Here is a 20,042-nt window from a genome sequence, read left to right as displayed (position 1 = left end):
GCAATAAAAGCCAATGGAAATAAAAATAAATAAATAAATAAATAAATAAATAAATAAATAAATAAATAATAAAAATAAAAAAATAAAAGCCAATGGAATAGTCTAACTGCTAAGAATGATAGTGCAGATGGGAAGAGAGTAAAGGACAGAAGGAAGTCAACAACCTGGACCAAGGCAGGGAGAAGCGGAGAGGGTGGGATGGGTGGATGAGATACTTCTCTCCAAGAAAAGCAGAGAATGGGATGCGCAGTAAAGGGAGAGGTGGCCCACTCGGCTGGTACATCAGCTGTGTGAGGTGCCAGACACCGAGGCCGAATCGAAAGAGAATACTGAAGAGCACAGGTTAGGGGGGATGAGGAAGGTCATCGTCTGGGGAAAGCTCAGGTTCCAGTAAAAAGGGGAAAGGGGAGGAATGAAGGCCGCAAACGGGAAGCCATGTAGGTGTGGTGGAAGGCCCTGCCCCGGGGACAAGCCTTGCGTCTCTCCTTGCGGTCTTAGCATGTGCCCACGGGACATGGCTCAACGGATGTCGTGTTCTTTGGACCAGGTTATTTACAAGAACAGGACATGAGGCGAGAGTTCCGAGACCCTTGCACAGGCCGAGGCCACACGCTCTGGGGACGGGCAGCGCTTCCAAAGGCGCCTCGTGTCCCCAGGGGCCACGTCTCCACAGAAGGAGCCACGTGGCACGGGCGGGTAGTTCTTCCGAGGAGAACCCGTCACTGAGGGCGAACGGTGGGCTCTGGGGGCAGCTCCGCGCTGTAGGCCTAGGACCTGCGCCCGAGGGGGTGGCAGCAGAGTCCCTGCTCCGTCTTAGTCAGGAGCAAAGCAGGAAGTCGCATCCGCCACATCTTCTGCCCAGACGGGACCACGGGGGCGCCTTCCTCGCGTGTCCGCGGGCCGGGCCGGCTCCCGGGGACGTGGCGGGGCGCCGCCGTGGGCACCTGTCACCTCTGTCACCTTCGGAGGCCCGCGGCCGGCTGTGCTGCCGGAATCAGAGTCTCGGAGTCGCCCCAAGCGCCCGGGCGCCCGTCAGGGCACACGTGAGGGCGTGTTCCCTGAGGTCGCCGCCGAGCACCCGCACCTGGCGCCTCCGCCCGCCCGATGGGGCCTCCGTCCCCGCCGGGTTTTCCTGCGGAGACGCCCCCTCGGCAGGGCACGCGGCCCCGGCCCAGGCTGCAGGTGCAGCGGGGCCCCCCCCCCGGGTGTCTCGGGGCCGCTCCGCCCGCGGCGGCCCTCCCCGCCCCCCCCCCCCCCGTGACCTGACAGGGCGACCCCTCCTCGTGAGGGCCGAAGTGGCGGGAAGCGGGCGTCGGGAGGCGCCCGGAGGCGCGGAGGAGGGTCGGGCCGCGGGCGTCCAGGTAGGGAGCCGGCCGGGCGCGGGGCCGGGGGCGCCCCGGGCAGGGCAGGGCAGGGCAGGGCAGGGCCGCGCCGCGGGGAGGCTTCCGGGCCCCTCCCGCGCCGCGGGCTTGTGAGGAGATGGCGGCGGCGGTTTCCCGGCTCCCCCGCCCCGGACGCCGATGGCGGCGCGTTCCGGCCCTCCCCCCGCAGCCTCTCCCCCGCGGGAGCCGGAGCCGGTGAGGCCGGGAGGGCGGGGAGCGGCGGGGAAGGCGGGAGGGCGGAGGTTGCGCGGCGGCGGCGGCGGCGGCGGCGGCGGGCAGGGGGAGGGGGCGGGAGCCGTGTCGCGCGCAGCTCCAGGCGGGGCGGCCCCGCGCTGAGGGACGCGGCCAGACGTCGGCGGGACGGGGAGGCGACCGGGGCCGGCCCGCGGCCAGGCGGAGGCGTCGCCGAGCCCTCTAGGCCGCAGGGCGACGCGGGTGAGTGGCGGCGGCGGGCGGCGCGGGCCGGGGCCGGGGCGGGCGGGCGGCGGCGGCGGCGCAGGCCCGGGCCGGAGCCGCGGTGTCGCAGTGGCGGGGCCGCGGCGGCCGAGCCCAGGCGCCCGGCGAGGCCTGAGGCGCCGCGGGCCGGCATATGGCGGCCGGGCCGGCGGACTCGTGGGCGGAGGACGCCGGGGCGCGCGGGGAGCGAGCGGGGCCCGGGCCTGAGTCACCGCGGCCGGCTGCGGCCTGCGCGGGCGCGGGCGCGGGCTCGGGCTCGGTGCGGCCAGGCCTGGACCACGCTCCGGGGCGCGGGGAGGGGATTTAAAAAAAAAAAAAGAAAAAAAAAAGAAGAAGCCGGATTCACCGCGTCTGAGGCGGCGGCCTTGTGGCGCCGGCCTCTCCCCCGGCGGCGACCGGGCCCGGCCTGTCGTGCGGCCCCTCGGGGCGCCCGGGCTCGCCCCCCCCCCCCCCCCGCGCGGCGCTTCCCCCTCCGACTCGCGCTCAAGAAAGTACCGGGCTGGGGCGCCGGGGGAGCCGCGGAGCCGGGCTCTGCTCCCGGGCCCCGCATTGTTGCGACGGGGCAGGTCGCGATTATTGGGCAACAGTCGCCGCTCGGCCCGGGGGGGCGCGCGGGGTGCGGGCGCGGCGGCCGACGGGACGGAGCCCCCCGGCGACCCCCGGTGCCCCCCGGCGCCCCCCGGCGCCCGCGAGTCGGGCCGGGCCTCGGCGCGCCCCCGGCCCTGCGGCCGGCGGGAGCGCGCGCTGACCCCGCAGGTAACCCGGCGCGGGCGGGGTCGCCCCTCCCCCCCACCTGTGCAGCGCCGGGGTCGGTGGCCCACATGGCTAAGGGGAGAGGGAGGCGCTTGGGCAACGTTCCTGGAGACTTGAGCCCCAAAGTTGAGGGTTTTCTCTCTCTCTCTCTCTCTTTTGCCAAAAACAGGATTCTCTGTTCCGATTGGATCACGAGGCGGTCGCTCTTTAGTTCGTATTTGGGGTTAGCGGCGGTAAGTGTGCAAACGCGGAATCGCAGTCCGCGTCCTCGGTCCCGTATTCGCTGCTGCGGGTAATTGCCCCTTCCCTGGACTGTGGCGTTTGAGACAAAGTGAAGAGTGGAGCAAGCGGTCACGCTGTCGTGGGAAACGAAACGCTCTCGGCGGAGTGACGGAAGGGCCCCTAAATTCGCTTTACCTGGAGCCCTGAGTGTGTGGGACCTGACCCTTGTGCACAACGCCCCGCCGCAGCGTGTGCAGTTTTGCGTTTAACACCTCCTCCCCCTCGTCTACCTGATTCTCTGAAACCCTGGAGAGCTTATGGCTTTGTGTAGCGAGAGCGGAAATGTTGGAAAGCAAAAACCAGCCGTTTTGTGGGAAAAGAAATTTGGGTTTTCTTTGTTTGAAAAAGGGTGCTTGGATATTAGGGGTTTTTTTGGTTTTTTTTTTTTTTTTTTGAGTGGAAGTGCTGTGTGTTGCTTTCCATGTTGTCAAATAGCACCGCATTTCCAGTTCCCAAGCGCGCAAGCTTTAAACCCCACTGTGCCCATTTTTGGAGGTTTCGGGAGGCTGCGCATCTTACTCTCTGAAGATATTAGGCTTTTTTTTTTCCTCGTCGGCACCGTCTTTTAAAAACGATTTTGCCAAAAAGAAAAAGGAGACACTGTAGACAGGCTTAGGCTTTTAATTTTGAATACCCTCCCTCTCTCAGCCACATGCTCAGGTCCTTGCAGCCGTGTCTCCCAGTCCTAATGTCTGGGAGGCCACATCAAGAGGCCAGAGGGACACAGGAATGGCTGGACTGGTTCTGCAGTCTGCTTCCATGTCACAGCCCCTAAGACTCCTTTGCCTCTTGCTGAATATTGTCTGCTAGGGGTGATTAACTTAGTGTTGTCATTGCAGCCTTTATGCATTTCAGGCTATGAATTCCTTGAAGGTAGGGGATATGCCTTCCTTTTGCCTCCCCAAAGTAGCATGGAACTTGGTATCCCAGTTGTCTTTTGAATGAGTAAATCTGGAATGATTCTGATACCCGGTGTTTGACCACTTCTAATGTGGGCTGCAGAAAACCCTGCTTATGCTGGTAAGAATGAAAGTTTCATTATCATTGGGTCATCGTTGGATCGAATATAGTGCCCCAACAGAAAAATACTCAGGTTTTCTTCAGCAGTGGGAATCCAGGAAAGTGTTAACAAGTGGTGAAACTTCAATTAGCTTTTTTCCTTGGGAACTAGTTGTAAGGTGCAGCTATTTATTTATTTATCTATCTATCTATCTATCTATCTATCTATCTAATCTATCCAGCAGAGGATTGAAGTATTTGCCCCCAGGTTAAATATTGTAGTCTTGCTTTTGAAATGAAATCCCTTGGTAGCTGAGGCTCTTCCCTGTTGTAGAGATAGGGCACGCCCAGCCCCCGGTGGTGCCGGTGCTACTGGAGTCGGATGTGACCTCTTTTGCAAGAGAGGCCGTTCTTGGGTCCTTGTGGGCCTTTGTTCAGAAATTTACCTCCAGTATACCCAGCAGGCTTAGTGTACCTTTCTTTGAACTTGGAAAATTAAAATGAAGTACTTTATTTTTTTTTTTAAGATTTGTATTTTTTTCACCCAATGTGAGTCTCAAACCCACAACCCCAAAATCAGGAGTAGAGTGCTCTTCTGACTGAGCTAGCCAGGCACCCCAAAATGAGCACTTTAAATTGACTTGCTACTTGCCGTTCAAATTAAAAATGAGGGCCCTCAAAATTTAGGAATGTGTGTGTATTTTTGTTCTTTGCTGTTTCAGCCCTACATGGCTTCCAAAGCCACAGGTCTTCTGTCCTCAGCAGTTGAGTCAGTCTGGAATATGATGTCTTTGGGGGACCATGGGCTTGTTTTGAATTGTCTTTTTTTTTTTTTTTTTTTAATTTTTTATTTATGAATGAGAGCACAGCAGAGACACAGGCAGAGGGAGAAGCGGGCTCCATGCAGGGAGCCTGACGTGAGACTCGATCCTGGGTCTCCAGGATCAGGCCCTGGGCTGAAGGCGACGCTGAACCACTGAGCCACCCGGGCTGCCCTCGAATTGTCTTTTAGTAGATGTGCCTAGAAAAAAGTTTACCATTTTTAAGGGCCAGTTCTAGGCTCACCTTGCTCTTTTTTCTGTTACCTAGTATTTTCTCAGTAAAGTGTATTTGTTTGCTTTTCAAAACTGAGAAGTAAACATTAAATGAAGAATACATTATATTTGAGTAAAACCCTTAACTCCATTCTATTACTGAGGACTTTTCAGCTCCCTGTTTATAACATGTACATTTGATAATGCGTGCTGTAAACAGAATTATGATACTTAATGATGTTAAAACATTTATTCATACAGATATTTTCCAGCCATGTGTCTGTTGTTTATTCGTTCATTTATTTTTACTTAGGACATTTTGCATAGAACATTTTGCTTGGTAGAGAAGACCTGAGGTCTAATTCTAGCTTAATTTTGCTGGGCCTGTATTTCCTCATTTGTAAAAAAAAAAAAAATAAGATGGTTTTTAATTGATACTATTTTAAGATTTCTTTAGGCCTTCTCAAAGTGTGTGGATTCTGTGGGAATGTCATCGCTTTTAACAGCATTTGGAAAACTGTCTTCTTTCTAAAGCATAATCTTACTCATGTTTGAAAAGCAGACTTGTGAAGCCTAAGTTTGAGATTCATTTAAATTTTTTCCCTTGGGAAACGTGCATCGAGTAAGCGGAATCCCCTCCAGGGCTTCCACTTCTTGTAGGGAGCGTTAAGTACCGTCCTCGGTTCCACCTTACAACGTACAGGTGGAGAAACTGAGGCTGCTGGTGGTTAAGATCAGGCCTAGTGGGTGGTGAAGCCTGAAGCAGGGCAGGGGGACTTCAGAGCTCCCCCTTACAACCAGATGCTTCCTCAGTGTTTTATATGAAAGGGGAAGGGGAGAAGAGATCAGAATGAAAATGCTTTAAGGATTGATAGTCAATGACTATGACAGAGCCCACTATGCAGAACTCTGGTTGATCACCAAGTGTGAGCTTATTCTTGGTCTTTCAGTAACTGGTAGACGCTGAAGGAGAGTAATTGGACACTGATGGGATAGAAATGAAAGTTCTGGAACCTCAGACCATCATTAAATTGGCACAAATTTATAAAACCCATTTTAACACCGTTCAGATCTAATAAATAAATACAATTTATTAATTTAATTTATTTGAGGGAGAGAGCATGAGCGGGAGGGGCAGAAGGAGAGGGAGAGTCTTAAGCCGACTCCACACTGAGTGCAGAGCCCAGTGCAGGGCTCCATCTCATGACCCTGAGATCATGACCTGGGTCGAAACTAAGCTTAACCCACTGTGCCACCGAGGTGCCCCACAAGTTGCAATTTTTAAAAAGGCCTGTGTGAGAAAATATTTTGGAAAACAGGTTGTATGAAATCCATGCAACCATTTAAGATCTGTGTGCATAAGGTGTGTATGCGCTGGTGAAAAATATTTAAAGTGGTGCAAAATGATTGTAATCTTAGTTTGGTGAACTTGTGTGCTTTTTAATATCATTCCCCCTCAGATTTTTCTTTAAAAGATTTTATCTATTTATTCATGAGAGACACAGAGAGAGGAAGGGACACAGGCAGAGGGAGAAGCAGGCTCCCCACAGGGAGCCCGATGTGGGACTCGATCCTAGGACGCCAGGATCACACCCTGGGCCGAAGGCAGACACACAACTGCTGAGCCACCCAGGTGTCCTCCAAAAAATGTTTTAAGAAACAAAAGATAATACAGATGATTTTAGGCTGATAAAAGCCTCTCCCAGCACAACACCCAAAGTAGGAACTGTAAAGGAAAAAATTTCTGTAAAGGAAAAAAGTCAGAATTATTAAGCTTCTGTATGCTAAAGTGCCATAAACAGACTAAGGGCAGGTGGCAGACTGAGAAATACTGTAACTTATAAGCAGTTTAACTCTCCTTACTGTCAAAAGAGGGCTTATAAACCAAGAGGATAAAGAAGACCCGTTCCTCTGACATGGACAAAAAGTGGGCAGACTGGCAGTTTATAAAAGAAGGAAACATGAAGAGTTTCAGCTTCACCAGCAGTACTCCTTTGAGAAATGCCCATCAGTGAGATGCTGCTCTTACATACTGGGCGAAGCTTAAAAAAGAAACCACTTCTGGTGAGGGTATGGAGAAACGAACCCACTCATACGTTGCTAGAAAGAATGTAATTTAGTGTGACTTTTCTGAGAGAAATACATGACAAGTGACACCTGGGTGGCTCAGTGGTTGAACTTCTGCCTTCGGCTCAGGTTGTGATTCCCGGGTCCTGGGATCGAGTTCTGCATTGGCCTTCCCGCGAGGAGCCTGCCTCTCCCTCTGCCTGTGTGTCTGCCTCTCACTCTCTGTGTCTCTCATGAGTAAAAAAATAACATCTTTAAAAAAAGTACATGACAAAAGCTTACAAATATGTGTGCCCTTTGAAATAGCTAATCCGCTTCTGAAATTTCGTCCAAGAAAAGAAAATGATTAGTAGATTAATACTCTGTCACTAGGACACTTATTTAACACCTTTTTTGAGCATGTGTTTTCAGTTTTTTGCTATTAAGGATGATTATTTGATCATTTTTAGATAACTTAGCATCTGTGATTCTGTATTCAATTATTATCCAATAAATATTAAATGACAGAAACATGCTATAAAACAATATATGTCACATCTAAAATTTTGGGTTGTTGGTGAGTATATACGTTAAAAAAAAAAATCCTAAACCAAAAGGATAAAAGTGATTATCTCTGAGCAGTGGATTTATGGATTATTTTTAGGCTACTCTTGTTTTCATTTTTTTTCCTCCAGTTTTCTGCAGTGCCCATGTATTTAGAAAACAACCAAGAAGTGTGACTCCTTGCCAGCGAGGTGTTTCTGCTTGGTGTCACGCTGGAAAGGCCTTGCAGTAGCTTTGCGAGCCATCCCTGTCTGGGCGAGCTGGCACCAAGCTAGCATGGAGGGTTCAGTGTGTGAGGGCAGGACTGCTTCCCCTCCACCTCTTCAGCCTTCAGCTACTTCGGGTCCCTGCGGATTTCGTGCTTTCCATGAAACCATCTTAATTTCACAAAATTCACTTAACGTTTTGATATTTTATTAGATTATACCACCAAATTCTGTACTGACTGTTTTGAGTGTGGAAGCTTTTCTTAGTGATACTGTGAACTTCCTATTCTTTTATGGTTACTTCATAACTTCTAGTAATAATAGGTGTGTTTTTAAATTGCATTTTTTGTCTTTTTTTAAAGATTTCATTTATTTATTCATGAGAGACATAGAGAGGCAGAGACACAGGCAGAGGGAGAAGCAGGCTCCCTATGGGGAGCCTGATGTGGCACTCGATTCCAGGACTCCAGGATCACGACCTGAGAGCCAAAGGCAGACGGTCAACCACTGAGCCACCCAGATGCCCCTTAAATTGAATGTTTAAACCTATTGTCGTTATGCTTCATATAAATTTGCTAAAAATTGGAAGAAAATTTCATTGCCATACCTTGTGCTATAGCTTGGAAAATTAAAATGTTTCCATCGACTTAAGAAATGTATTCTAAATGACAAATGGGGAATGCCTTTGGAATGATGAGAAAAGAGGTACACCGAATACCAGGAATAAAATACCTTTACTATGTAGAAATTAGTTAAGTGTGCCTGAGGAACAGCCAGAAGTCAGGACGTGGGGAAAGGGACAGGTCTCAGACCTCCCTCCCTGCAGGGTGGACGGAAGGCTGGGGGCGCCTTTGGCTTGCAGGAACATAGAGAAGAGAAAGTCCAAGCGTGGTTTCTTCGGACTTCCACCGTGTTGAAGATTTAAAATCTGAGAGATTTTCTTGCAGGTTCATCTTACAGGAAATAATAACCCCTGTTTACTCGGCACCTAGTATGTATGTGGGTGGGGCCCCAGGGGTGGGGCCGAAGCCACGCTGGTGACTTTGGAACTGCTCCCCCTTGGCTCTCTGCTGCTTGCACAAGCGCCACTTTGGACCGAAGCCTTTTCTCTGTGTCCCTGGTTGATGGTAGCCGTGGACACGGTCCCGGAACGTCTTTCTGGTGTTCAGAGACTCCCCCAGTCTGGGTCTGCTATTTGATATGCTGAAGAAACCCTACCAACAGGAGGACCGGAAAAACACAAAGCTGGGCAAAGCCTAGTGATGCTGAAGATGCTCAGCCTTTTGGGCAGTCTGCCCAGAGTTCTCCCTTGGGTGGCACCTTCGGAAATGTTGTGTAGGGGGACTCTGCATGAATGGGTGGTTTTTAATGTCTGCAGTTTAGCTGCGGCCTTTCTCTGGTGAGCCTGTCATGCATATAATCACTCTTATATTGTGAAGCTTCATTTGCTTTTGTTGGTTTATTTTTTGGTCACTATTTTTAGAATGACAGTGCTCAACTTTACTACATGTTTCCTCCACACGTGACTGCATTTTCAGTATTTTTATTTATTTGTTTAGAGCAATAGTTGCCTGTCTATGATCTGTGAGACTCATAAGGTAGGAGGTTGGGTGGGAAGATCCGTGAATAAATAAATTTAGGAAATGCTGGGTTGCATATTGAGTATGACCTTACATAGGTTAATATACATTGCCTTCACAGGGAGATGTATATCTTACAGGAGATTGGTTCTTGCAGGGTATGTCTGTACCCTGAGTATAGCCTTTGAGGGAAGAAACCCCACCACCATAGTAAAGAATGCATTTTGTTTTGTGGAACACATCCTGATGTTAGAATCTAGAATGTGAAAAATAAGTGTCTTGCAGTAGCAAGTAGTAGTAGTAAATCGACACGTTCATTTTTGACCTGACTTGAAGCACTGATCAAGTCTGGAAATGCTTGTGTTCTTTGGAGCAGTGTGGGAAGTGACGGGATCCCCATGAATACAGTAATATGTGTAGTTGTCCAGAAACAACTTCTGCTTCACTTTATTCCACGTCTGAATCCTACATGCTATTATAGGAAGTATCTAAAAAAATTTTAGGTGCATGGGTTGCATTAATCTATAATCACTGCTGAGGAACAACAATAAAACCAAAGTGTGCATAACTCACGTTTTGTTGGTGCTGTTGTATTAAAAGTACTTTTAAAACCTGGAAAAGACTGGTTTATGACATTAACTACAAAGATATTTCAAAAAAAATTTTTTTTTCCTTTAAAACTCTATACTGCCTCTACTGAAAAAGCATTTCAGTCCACCAGAAATCAGACTTCATGTCTCTTTATTCTCCTAGATTCATCCCTGGTGCGTGACTCTGGTTCTCCTGCATTTCTAGCTCAATGGTTTCCAGTGTGAACTGTGTTCACAGGAGACGTTAGATCAGGTTGGTTTGAGAAGGTCTGTGTTCTGGAGTGTTTCAGCCTCTTTGAAGGAGAGGGACGCAACATGCAGCGATGCCCAAAGTTCTCCGCTGAGTCTCGGCTGAGCCTTTTTCTTCTAGAAAGATCTCTCGACATTCGCTTCCGCAGAGAATACTGTGCTCCTCTGTGTTATATCTTTTCTTCTCCTGAGGGACGTCCATTCAGGAGAACCCTCTTTGACTTGATTCTCTGTTCTAGTTTTTTTTGCTGTGAGGCTTTCCAGTTGTTGGGGCCAAAGCAGATGTGATAGTTCCAGCTGTTGGCTCACCGGCCTCCTGCTGAGCTTCACTCCTGTCCTGCTCTCTGTCCAGCCCGGCCACCCTGCCTTCTGGCTCCACTTGCCCCAGGCTCCCCTCTCTTGCTTCCCTCTTGCGAGCATCTTGAGACCAGTGTGTTCCCCTCCTGTCCATGTCCAGTGAGCTACCCAATCTTACCAGTCCTTTCTTCACGGTGCTCTGTACTCGCACCTTCTCTTGGGGTTCTAGCACCAGCTTTGTGTCACTTGTACCTCGTCATACTACTTCACCCATATTCAAGATTTGGTGTGGGTCTGGAGACGAGAGCCCTTGGAGTTGCCGTGATTTGGTAGCATGGGCTTTGCTTTTGTTTCTTTTTTTTCAAGATTTTTTTTTTTAAGAGTTTATTCATGAGAGACAACAGAGAGCGAGCGAGAGAACGAGAGAGGCAGAGACACAGGCAGAGGGAGAAGCAGGCTCCATGCAGGGAGTGCGACACGGGACTCATCCTAGGACTCCAGGATCATGCCCTGGGCCGAAGGCAGGCGCTAAAGCACTGAGCCACCCGGGGATCCCCTCTACTTTTGGTTCTTGACCATCCTTTACCTCACGACCCCACCCCGTCCCCAGAAGCTCCAAAAAGTATTGCCAGTCCAACTCTGGGCACAAGGCTAGCATGCTGCCCGGCCCACTTGACAGCAGGCCGCTGGGTATGTTTCTGGCTGTTTGTCCTGTCTTGATTCTTCAAACTGGGAATACGATCTCTATGATAAAATGTAATGGAATTTCAGTAAATCAAACCAATTTGGGGGAGTTCTGTTAACTTTGAGATTTTATCCGCAGTGTAGAAATTTTCCTTTGATAAGGCTAGTTTTTGGAAAATGTCTATGGTTAAAGAATTCACAGACTAACCAACAAGCCATATTACACTAAAATTTCCTTTTGCCCATTTAGCTGTGGTATAAGGTAAACTTCCATGTTGTCTTTTTGGTAGATCTATCAGGTGAGTGTGTGTGTGTAACTAGGACAGTAGATTCCCTTAATGGCTGTAGTGAAAAGTAATTTTAAAACACAATCGGATGACTCCCTTGGCAGCAGTGAATGGAATTACAGTTTCACATTAAAAAGAGGATTTTTTTTTTTTCCCAAATGCGGGGGAGAAGGTTTTGTTTTATTGAAGGTGTTAGTATAGACTTAAGTAAACAAATACATACTCTGTGGTCTGAAAAAAAGATTAATCCTAAAATGTGCTTCTTTCTAGATAGTTCATTGCACTTATACCTTGCATAAGTTGGTTTCTTTGCAGTGTTGATGTGTAAGTTTTATTTTAGAAGATTGAGCTGTTTCTGAAACCCAAGCCCTCTGGAGTATCCTTTTTTTTTTTTTTTTTTAAAGATTTATTTATCTGAGAGAGCGAGAGAGCACATGGTGTGTGTGTGTGGGGGGGGGGGGGCGGATCTTAAGTGGGCTCTGCTCTCAGCTCAGAGCCTAAGATCCCATCTCACCTAGGATCATGATCTGAGCCAAAACTAAGAGTCAGATAGTTAACTGATTGAGCCACCCACGTGCCCTCTTTATTCATATTTATGTGTGCATTTTAATTATTGTAGAGGTGCAAGAGAGCCTTTTTTGTTTTCTTCTGCCCCTAAATAATCTAAAAAACACCAGTTTTATGGTGACTACAAAAACCAGTTAGTTGTATATACCCTGTGAGAGAAATGAACTATTTGCTACAAATTTCTGCAACTAGGAGATATCTTGACTTGGAGCAGTTCAGTTTTAAAAAAGAAAAAGTGAACAGGCCAGGAATCTAGCATTAGAGGTGTTTCAGAATCCTCTTAAGGGAAGCTGTTGTTTTGGGTTTACTACATTTTTCCCTTTGTTATGGATATAGCTAGATTGTTTTGAGTCAAGGTGGGGAACTAGATTTAAAAGAGAGAGAAAAAAAAAAAACTTTCCCACCTGCCTCCAAAAACACCCCACAAACCCTCTGTTACTGAAGGTTATCCTCAAATGGCATGTTTTCATGGGCTTAGAAGATCTACTCAAATAATTGAGAGACTGAATTTAATTTTACATTCGATTGACTCAAAGCCCAGGTTTATATACACACACTTGTGTATTATGTTTCATCACCATACCTTTTCTCCTGTATTTATAATGTCAGAAAATACAAGTACTTGATGTTGTAGTAGCTACTAATGACTTTCTCAGCAAGCTGCTTATCCTGTGCAGCAGCTGATCATGTGCACAGAAGGGGGTGCGGATCTCTGACAGGTGGACCCATGGGAGCAGTAGGAGGCATCAAGCTCAGAGTAACCTTAGAAATCAAGATTGGTCCACGCACTGGGAACATTTCATCTAAAGGAAGATGATTCGTGATTTCCTTTGGTATCTTCAGGAGGGTGAATAAATTGTTAAAATGTATTCAAAACAAATCAGAATGTAAAAGTTGTAAATCAGAGTTTGAGGTTGGACTGTTTATCCTTTTTTTTTTTTTTTAATGGGGCGAGGGAGAGTGGGGAGAGAGAGAGAAAGAAGGAAGGAAGGAAGGAAGGAAGAGAGAAAGAAAGAAGGAAAGAAAAGAAATGGAGAGAATGAATTTTAGGCAGGTTCCATGCCCAGGGAGGAGGCCAGTGTGAGGCTTGATCTCAGTGACCCTGATAAGATCACCACCTGAGCCAAAAATCAAAAGTTGGACGCTTAACCGGCTGAGCCAATCAGGCCCCCAGTTTAGCCTTTTTAAACCAATTTGGAATGAAATGTGAAGTGTCTTTGAAAGTTTGCTTAGCCAGGGAAAGTGGCTGACCAGAATTTTGGCTCAGGGTTGGATTTTTTTTTTTTTAAGGTTTTGTTTGCTTGCTTGTTTGAAGTAGTATCTATCCAATGTGGGACTTAAACTTGTGACCCCAAGATCAAGAGTTGCATGCTCTACGGAGTGACCGGGTGCCCTCAGGGTTGATTTTTTTAGTATTAATTAAAAATTAAGAGAAGTGATGATTGAGAAACCCCAGATTAGGTGACTGGTTCACCTAGAGATGGGGTGGCTTTCACCAGCCACTCATTTAGCACTCACCCACTAGAGGGCAAACTGTTCACCACACTTGCGGAAAATTTGGAAATGAGTTGAAGGGCATTGTGGGGACTATGAGTTGAAACTTCATTTAAATGAAAGTTATAGCGGTTGTGGTAAAACACCCTTTCCTGCAGCAGCCCTTGGGTCTGCACCTCACCGGGAGAGGGAGAGACTGGCTACCTGTATGCGGCCTGTGATTGTGCCACCCTAGCTGCAGGTCTGGATATACATCCTCAGTGGCCTGAATATGTTTCCGGTACCACCAGTATCCTGGCCATCTCAGGAGGGAATCTTGACTTGCTGTTTGGATTTGTGTGTCTGTGTCAGTCTGGATCCTGAAAATGCTGTGGCACCAAGACGGAAATTTCTTGGGTGTTGATAGGCAGTGAAAGCTCTTATGAGTAGTGGGTTTTCCAAACTCAGTGGATTCAGTATGACAGCAGCTTGCCCATTAACTAATAAGATAAGAAACATTTCGCAAGCTGGCATTTTAAAGCATTCTGTTAAACCCATTCGGTGATAGAATGAAAGACTCTGGTGAGTTTTAAGAAAGAAGATTTCAAGGAAAGTTTGAACTTCTGGCAACTGCTCCTGGCTGGATCCCCAGGTGGGAAGCTCCTGGGAGCTTCCTACCTTTTTTTAAAAAATATTTTATTTATTTATTTGAGACAGCACAAGTGGGGAGGAGGGTCAGAGGGAAAGGGAAGAAGCACTCTTCACAGAGCAGGGAGCCCAACAGGGGGCTCGATCCCAGGACCCTGTGATCATAACCTGAGCAGAAGGCAGACACTCCACCAGCTGAGCCACCCAGGTGCCCCCAGAGCTCCCACCTTCTGATGACAGACACACTTCCATGAGAATCTTTGGAAAGTACTGCCCTATTTCAAGGGTATTCAGAAATTTTCAAGCAACATTAGTTTACCTTGTTTTGACTTAAAAAAAAAAAAAAAAAAAAGCATACTGGCTTTGGCATTTCTCCCCTGAGTTTTTGTTATGTTTTAAATTGGTGTACTGCTGTTAGGATTATCAGGGATATCTGATAACCTTTGTGGAAATATTAGTATGAATAGAATAGTAGCAAGTGCTTACTCTGTGCCAGGTGTTCTTCTAAATATTTTATTTACATAACTCATCCGTTCCTTTCAACCACCTTGTCAGATAGGTACTGTTATTAACCCATTACAGATTATTATGGCACAGAAGGTCAGGAATCTGCCCTAGCCCACACAGCCAGTGAGTTGTGACGCTAGAGGTTTGAAGTACCACAAACATCCACATACGTTTATATATTAAATACAATATTTTAAAAAGTCCTGTCCCTGTGTAATGTTGATCCACGCTTCTTAAGTTGTTTCTACAGCAAGAAACACATGTTGTGGGAGAACCCCAGACACACACTGGCAAACTGAAAGGATGCACTGGCGGCACCTGGGTGACTCAGTTGGTTGAACATCTGCCTTTGGCTCAAGCCCTGATCCCGGAGTTCCAGGTTTAAGGCTCAAGCCCTGCATCAGGCTCCCTGCTCAGCTTGTGTTCTCTGGCTCTCTCTCTCTCTGTCAAAGAAATAAATAAAATCTTTTTTAAAAATTAATAAAAATAAAAGATGCACTGCGTATACTTGCCTTCCTGTTGTGTTCTTCGAGCTCTTTTTTTTTTTTTTTTCACTGTTTTAAGAAGTTCCAGTTGCCATTTACTAAGTTGATTTCATGACCCACACACTATTGGATTGCAGGCCTCAGTTAGAAAAACAATACATGTCGATAATCCTGACGAAGTATAATACCATTTTTCTTTCTTTTAAAGAGAACGAAAATGCTCAGAAATGAAATGCCAGCGCCAAGTGAGATCTTGAATAAATGTGCTTATAAAAGCCTTGTGCCAAAGCTGAGATCTGAAGTTCAGTCTTCAGCCGTGGAAACTAGTTTCTGTGGACAAATCTGTCTGTCGTGCACCTGTTAAGTAATAAATGTCTGGTCTTGTGCAGTTTTCTAAACGCTACTGAAGCTTTGGTCACCCTACTTGGAGATCACGTGATAAGTAGAGGAGTCTATGCTGCCTGAATTGAAGTTCAGTGATGTGGATTTTTAGGATTTAGAAGGACTCTCTTATGTTAAGGAATTGTTCAAGTACCTAGGCCTAAGAACAAAAATTGTTTAATTCCTAAGTTCATAGGAGAAAATTCTGTACTTAATGACATCTGAAATTTCTCATAATTACAAAGTAGTGTGTGGGTGTGTTGCGGAATGAATTGAATTAGCATGTGCATATATTTATATTATATAATTAGAAAGACAAAGATTGAACATGAGAATGCAACTGTATTAATTCATTTAGTGTAAGGTTGAAGGCCTGCTAATTGCAAACCTCTGCTGGTTTTTAGAGAGGAGAAGGCAGACAGAGAACCAGCCCGTGGAACCTGAAATCCCTTTGCCCTGCAGTTGTGGGTCCTGGCCTTGTTCCTCGGCTTACGGCTTATTTCAGTAATTATTTTCATGATCATGCCTTACTATTCATCATGTAAATGTCATACCCCCCTTCTCTCCCACGCACTGTTTCTGCACCCTGACAAAATGAAAGGACACGTCGGCAACTATGCGGGATGCAGCGTCTCTCTACTTTGTAGTAGTTCTGTGATGCTGATAGGCTGAGTGGGTTTCTGTGTCGGTTTTTGTTTAAGTGTCCTCAGGGATTCAGGTGTGTTCTTAAAATCCTTGGATGAGTAAGTTCCCCAATATTCCTGGAGCACTTGCAGTGTGCCCAGGCCTTGTGCTGAGGATTCAGCTGTGGACAGGGCCCCTGCCCTCCAGCCACAGAACAGGCCTGGAAGAGATGTTCAGTTTACAAAGAAAAACCTTTAGTTATTGATGCCTCTTCCATTTTTATAGTAACAGAAGTGGGAAATTCACTTATTGAAACCTCCATTACTCAAATAACAATAATGAGCAAAATAGCCTAATTTTGAATTCAGGAAAGTAAGCAGATACAGTATTTGATAGTTGCTTTTTGTTTACTCATGTTTTCCAGATTATAAAATACAAGGGTATTTCATGAGTGAAATATAAAAATAAAAAATGAGCCTCTGCTTTCATTTTTTCCTCACAAAGAGTTTTTTTTAGAGCAGTTGTAGGTTCACAGCAAAATTAAAGGGGAAGAAGGTACAGAGATTTCCCATGTACCCCTGTGCCACATATACGCAGCCTCACCCTGCTATCAGCATCTTGCACCAGAGTGGTACATTTGTTAAAACGACAAACGTACACTGACCCATCATGATCACCCAAAGTCCGTAGTTTACTTTATGTTCTGCTGTTTATCTCCCCCCAACCCCAAATCCCTGGGAACCACTGACCTTTTAACTGTCTCTTTGTAGTTTTGCCTTTTCAGAATGTCGTTTAGTTGGAATCATACAGTATGTAGCCTCTTGAGATTGGCTTCTTTGACTTCATAATATGCCTTTAAAATTCGCCTGTGTCTTGCCTTGATAGTTCATTTCTTTTTAGTGAAGAGTAATACTGCATTGTCTGGGTGGACCACAATTTATTCATGCATTCATCTACTGAAGGACATCTTGGTTGCTTCCAACTTTTGGCAGTTATGAATAAAGTTGCTGTAAACATCCATATACAGGTTTTTGTGTGGATGTAAGTTTTCATCTCCTTTAGGTAAATGCCCAGTAGTGTACATGCTGAATATTATGGTAAAAGAATCTTTAGTTTTCTAAGAAACCACCAAATTGTATTCCAAGGGGGCTGTACCGTTTCTGCATTCCCACTAGCAACGTTTTTCTTGCTCCGTATTCTTATCAACATTTGTCAGCCTCAGCGTTGCAGATTTTGGCTATTCCAACAGGTGTGTGGTGGTTTCTTGTTTTAGTTTTCATTTCTTGGTGACACATGATGTGGGACATCTTTTCATCTATTTGCCCTCTGTATATCTTCTTTGGTAAGATCTTTGGCCCATTTTTTAACCAAGTGGTTTACTGAGTTTTAATTAAAAGTTCTTCATATATTTTGATTAGTAGTCCTTTATAAAATGTGTCTTGTACAAATACTTTCTCTTACCTTGTGGCTCGTCGTCTTATCCTCTTGACATTATCTTTCATAGATCAGAAGTTTTCTATTTTCATGAAGCCCAGCTTGTCAGTGATTTCCTTTGTGGATTATGGGTCTGGTATTGTGTCCAAAAAGGCATCATTACACCCAAGGTCATCTGGGTTTTCTCCTGTTACCTTCTGAAAGTTTCATAGTTTTGCTCCACTTTTATTTTTAAGGAAAGTTTTACAAAAACTACATGAATGATTTTCAACATATTAAAGGAGTCCTTGTATATTTATGCATTTGATGGGTTTTAATCATTTTCTGGCTAAAATCAGGTGAATTAGATGAGTCTTTAAGGATGATCTCCTACAACCTTTACTGTACTTCAGAGGAAAGAAAGGAAGCTATCATTTGGGGAAGTTCTACTCTGTACCAGGTATAGAACTAGGCATTTTAACATCTGATGTCTCATCTAAATCTCTAGTGGGTATTTGAGTCTTTAGTTTAAAATGAGTTAGCAGAATTAGAACTGACAGTATCGAAGGAACCAAATGTTACCTTCTAAGTGAATCTGATTAGCAGTGCTCACTGGATTTTGATTCTGTTTAGTTGTCTCTTTGTAGGGTTGGCGTAGTATTTTCTGTCTCATGGTGGGGGCGGTGCTCTGAGTTGGAGAGTCATCTGGATGAGCTCATCAGAGGGGCCCCTCATGAGCATAAATGCAGGCAAAATATAGTCAACTTTATATTAGATATGTGGTTGAACATTATTTTTGAATAAGGTACGTGGTTAGTTTTGGAAGCTGAAGCATGATAGTTGTCATGTCCTTATTCAATAAGTTTGTAATGTTTATGCTGGTATGCTGGCTTTATAATTTAAAAGGAAAATTCGTGTCTTGCTCACGCTTTGATTTTTGTCATGTTGAATGGGGGTTATAAGTCAGCACATTATCCCAGCTAGTCCAAGAACCCTCGTGTGACCCCGGATACCAAGAGAGGCAGGCTTCTGTTGGATCTAGTGCCAGCATGGGTCTAGCATCGTCTCACATCACTCTGTGTGGGCCATTTCCACCTGGGTGTAGCTTGGCTCCTACTCTGTTGGAGCTATATTCCTGAAGACACCATTTACTGGGATTGCTGCCATCAGTGACTTTCTCATCATAGACCTTTTTCTTGATTTATCCCAGACTTTTGACACGGTCAAAGACTAGAGATTTCATAAAACTATCCTCCTCTGGCTTCTACTTTCTGGCTTCCTGGTTCTCCTACTTGTGCATTCCCTGTCTCTTCCAGCACTGTTTTTGGGGGATGAGAGCAGGGACCCATTTTCCCTGTGCCCCTTAAATAGAAGCTTCACTCTTCATCTTTATTAAGTTTGTTCTTTATGCTTTGAAGATTTTATCTGTGTTGATGCCAACAACTTACTTTTTTGTGAATTACTAAATTAATTTTTTCAGGTGTGATTTCCTTTGGGCTACAGTTCTATATTTTTTTAACCACCTTAGGTATTTTCATTTTGGTGTTATTTTTTAAAATCACTTCACATTCAATATATTAAGATTAAGCTCTTCATTTTCCCTCTAGATTTACCCTTTTTAACATTTCGCCTAATAAGATTACCTTTCTTACATTGGGTTGTTTCTCTTTAACTCCCTTCAACCCCTGGGGTTTTGCCAGTATGAGAACTTTTTCAGTGAGTGTTGAATTTAGTGATATTAAAAATTTCATGTGGGCAGATTTATGAGCATCTGGATGATCATCATTTCACCTAGAACTACCATGAGACTTTGTGCTTATAAGCTCATATTTACTTAAAATTATAATGTTGAGCTCTGGCTGGCTCAGTCAGTAGAGCATGTGACTCTTGATCTTGAGGTCATAGGTTTGAGCCCCACGTTGGGCGTGGAGCCTACTTTAAAAAAAAAAAAAGTACTTTACAATTATATTGTTGCCATGTGATTACCTAAAGCAGAGGATGTAATTGGTTGAGATCCCTAGGCCAAGTATGGCTCACAGATATAATTTTTATAACTTTTTTTATTTTTTATTTTTTTTATTTTCTTAAATTTTTTTTTTTTTTTTTAAATTTATGATAGTCACACAGAGAGAGAGAGAGAGAGAGAGAGAGAGGCAGAGACACAGGCGGAGGGAGAAGCAGGCTCCATGCACCGGGAGCCCGATGTGGGATTCGATCCCGGGTCTCCAGGATCGTGCCCTGGGCCAAAGGCAGGCGCCAAACCGCTGCGCCACCCAGGGATCCCTATAACTTTTTTTAATCATGAAAGATATCAAAGTATAGCAAACACATCTACCACCAAGAATTAACACACATTAACGTTTGATGTTCTACTTAAGATCTGAGGGGGTTTCATAACTGCTCTAATTCCAAAGTATCAGTGAACATAAATGATCCTGGCAGTAACTGGCAAAGGATAATGAAAATATCTGTGCATTTCTTGGTGGTACAGTCAGGGGTACTGCTAAAATGACTGTGGTCTGTCGCCCATGTTCA

General features: G+C 45.8%; 1 protein-coding gene across 6 annotated transcripts in view; it reads left to right on the top strand.

Moving 5' to 3' along the window:
- Nucleotides 1-1,245: 1,245 nt before the first annotated feature.
- The window catches only part of CUL1 (cullin 1), a 99,919-nt gene continuing 81,122 nt past the window's right edge, over nt 1,246-20,042 (top strand). The window contains exons 1-2 of one of the 6 annotated variants that reach the window (XM_072762797.1): nt 1,246-1,361; nt 2,761-2,824. The gene's annotated coding sequence lies outside the window, so the exon portion shown is untranslated. Of the gene's footprint in view, nt 1,362-1,405; nt 1,578-1,652; nt 1,818-2,760; nt 2,825-20,042 lie in introns of those variants that run through there. The other 5 variants (XM_072762795.1, XM_072762796.1, XM_072762800.1 and 2 more) reach the window with 5 other exon arrangements.

Source organism: Vulpes vulpes, chromosome 7, assembly GCF_048418805.1.
Source record: "Vulpes vulpes isolate BD-2025 chromosome 7, VulVul3, whole genome shotgun sequence".
NCBI classification, from domain to species: Eukaryota; Metazoa; Chordata; class Mammalia; order Carnivora; family Canidae; genus Vulpes; species Vulpes vulpes.
The sequence above is the reverse complement of the archived record's forward strand: the minus strand, read 5'-3'. Positions and strand labels throughout refer to the sequence as shown.